Raw genomic sequence first — 9,030 nt, forward strand, 5'->3', positions numbered from 1 at the left:
CAAAGAATACCACTGTTGGGCTCAAGCGGGGAAGTCAACTGATTGTTTAACCTTTGGCATCGCCCGACTTTGCCCGCAGCCTAGGAGCGTGCTCGTTTCTTCCTTGAAGGTGCACATCAATCACGTTTCACGGCCTTGAGATGATGATATTTAACTGCAAGCATAAATTTGTTGCGAGGCAAGAATGGAAGTCCGTGCAGAATGCTGTCCTGATTTCAATATTGTTTGATGACACATTTCCTTAATATCTATTTAAAAGGAACTTTAGAGAAAGGGACGGAGCTTCATTGAGTAAAGGCGCTACCACAAATCACAGCGTAAATCCCCATCCAAAGTTGAATGAAACCCATAAAACCTCTCCTTCCTCTCAGTCTCACTGGGCTACAGACAGTCGGAGCGTCACGACTTAAAATCCTGTTCAGGAGAAGCAAAATTGTGAGGTCAGTGTATCTGCATCCCCAGCTGCCGCGTGGCTCGTGAGCCCCGTGTCCCACTGTGCTGGGCACCTCCATGGACCGTGCAAAGGCACGGGCCTGCCTTCAAAACCTTTGATATCTGAAGAAACACTAAGACAATTTTTAGTATAAATATGTAAAACCGTAGTTCACCAAAACTACAGTAATAGTCCACTCTCTGATGGCTGTGAAACAAGGTGGTGTATAGCACTGAATCTGAATAAAAGTTCAGTTAATTATTTTTGAATGGTAATAACAATCGATTTATTTTAAAGTACGCTATTTTTAATCAATAATTATTGACATGAAAGGTCAAACATGTCTGAAATCCCCTGCAAGCACTGTGCAACCTCTCCTCACCCTCGTTGAAAGAAATGTACTTGATGACTCCGCTTGTGTGTGTTATTAACCCATTAAGCAGGATTTAGAAAGAGCAAATATAAAATAGTGTAAACAGACCAGCTGTCACATAAACCGAATTTTAACTCGTCTGAAGACGACGCATATCCTTCCTCCATGTCTTGGTTTTCCCTTCCTCCCCCTCCATCAAAACGCGTCTTGTATCGCTATGCTACAAACAAGTTAATATTACACATCCATGGGTACTTCGACTGTTTGCAAATCTGCCTAACAGATGGGTGGCTGGGACATAAAATTGTGTCAATCAATCATCCAAGGAATCAACAGCTAGAAATGAAATTCTGCTGAACGGAAAGACCACCAAAAAATCAGCACAGCTTCGTGTATGCTCAAATTCATATTTCCCACTGCTGCAGCTCCTACTCGACGTTCCCTCTTACCAGATCTTACCTCAAGTCTATTAATTGGTATTTTCTAATAAGGTCAGTTGTGACAGATACTGGGGGAGGAAAAAAAATAATATTTGCTATAATACTAATGGAAAGTAAGTAATTACCGACAGAAAAGGAAAGAGAAAGATGTCCCAAATTAAAAGATCACTGATAGAAAAGTATGTGGCTTTTAAAAAGACAGGTTAACAATGCTTTTCAAAGCAGTCCTAAGATCTTTGTAATAATTGAGAGGTGCTGATGACAGCCAAGTTCCCTAAAACCTATTCTTGATCGCAGAAAGCATGCAGACGCTAGCTGATGTAACACTGCATTTTGGAAAATATCTATCAACAGGACAAATTTAGTGCTCTTTTTCACTTAGGTGGTTTCAGTATCTTGCATCATTTTGATCATTTCTCTTTATCAGAGCAGAATCCATCAACCAACCCCTTATAACTTTCATTTCTACAAATATGTCTACACTCTGCTATTATTGTTTCAGAAAAAAGGAACCTTGACTTAAGAAGGACAGAGGAATACTGTCGTCTGAGTACTCTCTAATATTCAGCGATCCAAGGAACTCCAATATAGGCTGTAAGCAAACGGCCCAAATAATCCCTCCGAGTGGGGAAAAAGGAAACGGGTGGTAGAAAAAGCCCAGCCAGAAGGTAAGGCCTTAGGCAACACGCTAAATCTGAGGCTGGCAGATGAGAAGGGCATATGGACAGCAGCTGCTGTAACAAGTCTATGAGTGAAAACTTCCTCCGGACCCTGAAACAGCAGCGACGGAGAAGATGCAAAGGAGAATTAAAGGAGGAGAAAAGGGGAGAGTTCCCACCCGAAGCCAAGTCCGAGTCGGGAAGATGATGTCCCTTATGTTTAATATCCGTTAGCTACATGATGTTAATACATTATTTCTGTAGTTTGAAGAACAACTTTTCCAAGCACTGATCATTGACAAGTGACAGAAAATAATGCTTTCTTTTTTTCCCCGCGGATGCATGCACGGCAATTTGCTTGACTGATCCTCAAGATCATTGCCTATGCATTATGTGCTGCAGCAGCAGCTTTCTGACATTATTTTGTTTACTAAGTGGCATTATTTTGTTTGCTAAGTACTCTTCTGGCAGGCAAATGCTCCACAAGGGAGAGGTGTTTAGCATCTCTCTCTTTACTTGACGACTTCTCTGGGAGGAGTGAGGTTACTCCCAATTCAACTGACTTCACAGAAGTTTGGAAGCCAGTTGTCCTATTCAACACCTGCAACTTAAGGCTCTCCAATAGCAGCAAGAAAAAGTAATAGTTTTATTATGTATAAATTCTTATTATCAGACTCATCCATTGCTTATGCGCAAGAGAGCTTTGTTTTATCTTTAAATTAAAAAAAAAGTTCAGTCATGTTAGACCATTATTATTGTGAGTTGCATGCGAGATGGAAAATTCTATTTTACTTCAGTACTACTGGTTCTTCAAAAATAAAATTGAGAGTTACATTAAGACTTTCTTGCCGTTGTAAAAACAGCAATTTGACTGATATCAGATATTTCTGAAATCACATTTTTAGTTGTAGGAGGGTATGACTGGCTGAGAATGAAGAGAAGCTGCCAGAGAATCCTCCAAAAAAAGAAGGAAAGAACCCCACACAACTGAGCTACGTGAAATTTCTACATTTTGAAGAATGCTTCTACTACAAAAATGAAAAAAATTGGATGCATCCAAAAAAGACATTTCAGATGCTCATGCTTCCCCGATGCTTCTCAGATTCTTTTCTTAAATCAGTAAGATTTTACATCACTTTAGCTAGCTCAATCAGTCTGACTCACTGAAACAGCGAGATACGTAGTGCCAAGAATTTCGTACACAACTTTACCAATCGTACAGATGTTTTTTTCACAAGCTTGAAGAGTAACTTGAAACATATTTTACGCTGTTGCCAATCTCTTCAAAACATTTGGACAGGGAGAAGAGAACATGTGGGAGTGGAAAACGCAATGCAGCCTGCGTGGTGAGACAAGGACTCCAGCTCCTGAATACAGAAGAACAATTTAGTCTCAATATTAAATTCCAAGTTATTAAGTGTTCACAGCGATTATTTAAACTGGTATTTTATTTACTAGAGCTCGATTCAATAAAACCTTTAATGATTTAATGAGAATGAACTCCGTTCAGAACGGGCTCAATTCAGAGATTCCACGCAGGATATGACTTGGTCCAATTTACATTATAAGCTGACGACAAAAACACTGTCAGACACAATTATTTTGCTCGGAGCTTACACAGGGCCTTAGGCAACAAGACCGTGACTAAAGCGCTGCTGCAGCACAAACAAAAATGAAAACAAACCACATAACAGGCAGCACATGGACTTCTACAGTGCATCCTAATACTTTCTAAAAGGCGCAGATCAAAACTATGCCGGGACTGTTTTATCTGCATTGCCTTTAGTAGGGTTAAACGACCGATAAATGAGGTTTCCGTGTGCCTGCAGCATCAATTGTAAAACTCCCCAGAAACATTACGAAAGGCTGGTTATCTAATGTAAAGCTGCATCTCTAATCACGTTGCTTCTCCTTCCTGGAGATGGGGTATCCCTTCCTACCATTAGATGATTCCAGTTCCAGAAAATACGGAGCTTCGTTCTCCCATTCACAATTTCTTTCCAAGCTGCTTCATTTCTCTCTCTCTTTTTTTTTTTTTTTTTTGATATTTGAAGCATGACAAGGCAGCAAAGGAAAAAAAAAAAAAACAAGGGAAAGCTGAAAAATTAATTTATAGCAGTTAAAGATCCTCTGGCACCCACAGGACATTCACCTAGGGCACTCTTGCAATCAGGTTTAGCAAAGGAAGGTCAGATCTCTTGTTCCTCGTGGGTTTTATTAATTTGTTAAGAGTTAAAACCGTTACTTCACTGGAAGCGTGCTAATTCTTTCCAAAACACCTTGCTCCTGGAGTTTAGCATTATTTTCTATATTCAATCCATAAAAGAGATACAACAAAAATAAAACAACCCCCCAAGAATTGCTTATTCACTGGCAGAAGGAGTATCTGTGAGATCCTACAGAAAGGAAAGGCAACAGGCCATCTACATGACAGTCCCCCAGATTCAAGGAGGAATGATCCTACACCAGTGAGGACCGTGCGGGAAAGATCGCGGAGTCTTATCCCAATCCCTATTTTTACTCTGATGTGCTTAGTATCACTTACTGCAATTTGCAGCATGCTATACAGCGGATAAACCAAAAAATTACAACACTCTTTTTAGTGTTTCAGGACTTCCTTAATGCTTTTGGGTAAACATGTGCCTCTTCATTCAAACCTGAATTCTTCAGTCTTAATTTGTAACCTGCTTCTTTTGTTCGCGCTTGATGATTTTCACTGCTCTCCTCTGGTCTCTCTCCAGTTGGTCCAAATCTTCTTTGAAATGTAGGAGTCAACACTTGAAAGACAGTACGCTGATTTTCCGGGCCGATTTTGAACTTCAATGTTGTTGGCAGACTCACCTGCCGCCCATCCTGAGTCAGTATCAGTAAATTTAATAAGCATACATCCTACTCCGTCCCCCAGGCTACTAATGATAACGCTGACTACTACCAGATTAAGGACAGGCCCTAAGAAACCTCATTCATTTTAACAAAGAGCTATTTGATATCTACATGATTTTCCAAATGTTTTTCATCACGGTTTTGTCATTTCATCCAGACCACATTTCCCTAGCATGCATTTTAGGCCACGGCATGAAAGAATCAATAACCTCCCTACAGTCAAGCCACCTAGCACCTTCTCTATTTACAGACCTGTTACCCTGTAACAGCAAAAAAGAAATCAAAAAATTATACCAAACTGGTGTTAAGCGGTTTTTCTTAACGCTTCTATCTGTTGCTGCAATGCTTTTCTAGGACTTTAAACTAACCTGACTGATATATAACTTAACTCTTCCTCCCTCAGCACTCCTTTTTAAAAAAACTGGCACTAAGTGTGCCTCTTTTTTCAAAGGTTTCAAAGTTTTCAAAGACAACACTCACAGCTTTAAGACGGGAAATTATCTGAGGCTAAATCCTCTGCAGCCAAGCTGACTGGACCTAGAGCCAATTCAGATTTATCCATCAAAATATCCTCTAACCTATTATATTCCTGATCTTTCATCAGGCCAAGATAGATATATAACCTAGGGATTAATAGGAGCCAATCTACCCACAGTGCTCTACTTCACTTGGCAAAAAATAAACGTTGGAAGTTTCTTTACCTGCATATCTCCATTATTGAGTATCCTGACAGATTAGTTCAACAAATTTTAAGTAATAAAACCATACTTTACTAAGTTTCAAACCGTTTGCTTTTTCTCCAAGTTCTCCTGTCTTTGGCCTCCAAACTTTAGGATTTTAGGCACTCAAAAAAATAACTGTCATCTTCATGATGTGGCACCATGTCCGTAACTAAATTGCAGATCCTTCCAACTCTGAGCAAGCTACAAACTAGAATAAAACCAGTTACAATGAGCAAGCTAAGTATTCATCCGTATAAATTATTTTCACTTTCTAAATTACATATTTTAAATTGCTAAACTAGAGATATGTTGGCATTCAGAAACATTCCAGGTTATTTCTAAGGCCTTTTGCTAAATTAGTCCTAAAAAATGTCTAGGTTGATGCAAAACTCTCTTAATGCACAGTCCAGTGAGTAATTCAGCATGTTTTCTCTTCTACATCCACTGTAGGGTTGTCTGACTGGTATTAAGAGCCATCAAGTTTAGGCACCCTCTTCTTGCAGACACAGCAATTTTTAGCTCCACAACCTATGAGGAGGTACAATACACCAAGCAAACGGACATCCCCCATCTCTCCAAGACACCGACAGAAACAGAAGCAGGTTGAACAGAATGAGTCCCCAGGCTTTGAGTTTGAAATGTAGGAAACTGCTACAATTTTTTTTTAGTCTTCAACATAGAAGTGACCTGTGTTTAGACCATATACAATTACTCTTCCCTATAGTCGCAATAACTTATTCTAGATTGTGAAGCTGTTCTTTATAAACCTAAATACAGAGTCCTTTTTCATAGCTAGCTTTCCTAAAGTCCCTATGAAACTGTTAGAAAACCTCAGGAAAGGGCAGAGCCTTCGATTATATTAAAAGAATTCAGAAGGTTCCCACCACACCACTTTTCTGTGCAGCCTAAGGCAGATTAGCAGCTCTGGAGAAGAAATTTGTTTGCTTCTTCGTTCAAAAGTCTGTGCTTCTGGAGCAAATCCCCGCTCCTAATAGATAAACCAAAGGCTGTATAGTATTACTGAATGGGGTACCATTGCTTTACGTAGTTTCTTATAAAGTAGATCTCTTTTCCATCGTACTGCACTAGACAATACAATTTTTCGCTGAGTTCACTTCATACTTTTAGGTAAACTTCTAGCAACTTTGGACCTTGGCTAGCACATCTAGATGTTAAGGACAAAGTCTCTGACATCCATTTAGTATTCCATGAACACTCAGCACAGAGAATGACTGATGAGATTTTTGTTAGAGGAACGTGCTTTCCATCAGCAAGTGTCAGAAAGCGTCAGGTGCCACACTGCAACAGAAAGGTCTGCAGAACCCTGTGTCTGTAGACGGAAGATATTTCACCTTCAGACCCCGCAAAGCAGCAGTAAGAAGTGCCAGCACCATAATTTAACTAACCCCCGATAGAGAGGAAGAGTGCGGTTTCTCCCAAAACCCCTCTCTCAACCAGCGTTTGGGAGGGACGCGCTAAGATGCCAGCAGAGAAGTGCTACTACCAGCTCTGCTGCTCACAGCCAGCCGTGACAGACTTCTGCAACTCGCGCAGCCACTCAAAACTGTTTAAGTTATTCAAGATCTTCTCAGAGCTCCAGAATAGTTGGGAATCAAAAGGGCACAAGATATATGATTTATAAAGAGTCCCTTGCTTTAAGTTTCAAGGTGCAGGCCATATAAAACTGGTATTAAAAGAACGAATAGAATGAAGTCATGGCTAAACATCTGTTTTTCTCCATTTACAGGTCTGATTGCTAGCGTTAATTCAAAGTGAAGTTTCTTAGGACGCGGCATAGAATCACAGAATGGTTTGGGTTGGAAGGGACCTTTAAAGGTCACCTAGTCCAACCCCCCTGCCGTGGGCAGGGACATCTTCAACTAGATCAGGTTGCTCAGAGCCCCGTCCAGCCTGACCTGGAACGTTTAAATAAATGTTTGAATGTTAAGCACCTTCACCTATGCAAAATATAATCCAAATACCATGTGTAAAAGTGATCGTAAAAAAACAGTTGTATCATTCACTCAAAAGAGGAACTGCTTTCACACTTACTGGACCCACCAGTCTCCCCGCTCCCTGTGAAACAAATGCCATATCCTTCCTCTCTCTCAAACAGGTCTTTTGCACAAACCTTATCTGAGCAAGCACTGCCTGTGAAGAAGGAGATGGGAGAGATCTGTATCACTTCCTCACCATCATTTTCCACCCTTTTCAGGGATATAAGCCAAAAGCACAAAGAGGTGCTATTTAATATGACTTTGAAGGCACTTGATGCAGGGTTTGAACTAGCGCTGCTGTCAGGTAGAGGCATTTTTCTTCTCTGCACAACTTTGTTTGAACTGCTGATAAGTATCACTTGCAGTACAAAATTGACTCTATGGACTCCTGAAATGCTGATCGTCTCCTTCCTCCCACCCAGGTGGGAGCCCCGTGTTGGTGAAGAGAAAGAAGGACAAGGATCGTGATCTGGTGCTGTGGGAAAAAGCAAAGCACCAAATAGGACACACACACACACCCTCCCCCCCCAAAAAAAAAAAGCAACAGCTTCTCAAATTCTCACCTTCCCCATAATTATCTCCGCAAGTTCTGTTTTGCTGAGTGAGACCATAACCTGGCACTTCCCAGTTTTGTAATGTGTGAGGATTTAGTGTAGTTTTAAATTCCAAATTTCCCGTAATTCAGATGATGGAGTATGGCAGCAATTTCATCCACAATATTTTTGTCTGGACAATAATGTGGTAACCACTCCTCTACAAAACAGAAGAATCAGGACTGGATCTTGTAGGAACAGACTGAACTAGGGATTAAAAATCAACGTTTACTAGTTCATCTACCTGATGGAAGAATTTGAGAGAGAAAAGCCTTATCTTTTCAGTGAAACAGCCCTAACAGCTGCAATCTGCACCAGTGAACAGCCCCGCATGAGCGCTTTCAACACCGCCACTGGAACCAGTTTCTGATTCAAGACATTTGTTAAAGAAAGTAGCAAAAAGGTTAATACAGCTTTGTACCCTCCCAAATTTGATAACCCGTTCACGCAGCTCTCCTACCCTCAATAACTGCAATCTGTCATGGTCAACACTTGTAATTTTTTCCATCTAAAAAGGGAAATGCTTTCTTTACCCCCCCCAAAAAAAGAAAAAAACCCATATTTATAATCTAACAAACCCTTTTTGCAAGAGACTGGGCAAGCAATGTTGCCAGCTGACTCTAAGCCTAGTTTGTAAAGGAACCTAAAAATCAAAACTTTTGCTTTCAAAATAGCGCTTAATGCCTGATGGCAGAGAAGTGGTTGAAAACAGGATAAGCACATTCTCACACTGCAAGTTTGCAGCTGACACCAAGCTGAGTGGTGCGGTCGACACGCCAGAGGGACGGGATGCCATCCAGAGGGACCTGGACCGGCTCGAGAAGTGGGCCTGTGTGAACCTCATGAGGTTGAACAAGGCCAAGTGCAAGGTCCTGCCCCTGGGTTGGGGCAACCCCCGGTATCAAGACAGGCTGGGGGATGAAGGGATGA

General features: G+C 40.9%; 1 protein-coding gene across 1 annotated transcript in view; it reads right to left on the minus strand.

Annotated features, from left to right (window-relative positions):
- FCHSD2 (FCH and double SH3 domains 2) overlaps positions 1 to 9,030 on the minus strand; it is a 171,779-nt gene that overhangs the window by 86,851 nt on the left and 75,898 nt on the right. The window lies entirely within an intron of this gene.

This window comes from Pygoscelis adeliae, unplaced genomic scaffold (assembly GCF_000699105.1).
Source record: "Pygoscelis adeliae isolate BGI_AS28 unplaced genomic scaffold, ASM69910v1 Scaffold263, whole genome shotgun sequence".
In the NCBI taxonomy this organism is placed as follows: domain Eukaryota; kingdom Metazoa; phylum Chordata; class Aves; order Sphenisciformes; family Spheniscidae; genus Pygoscelis; species Pygoscelis adeliae.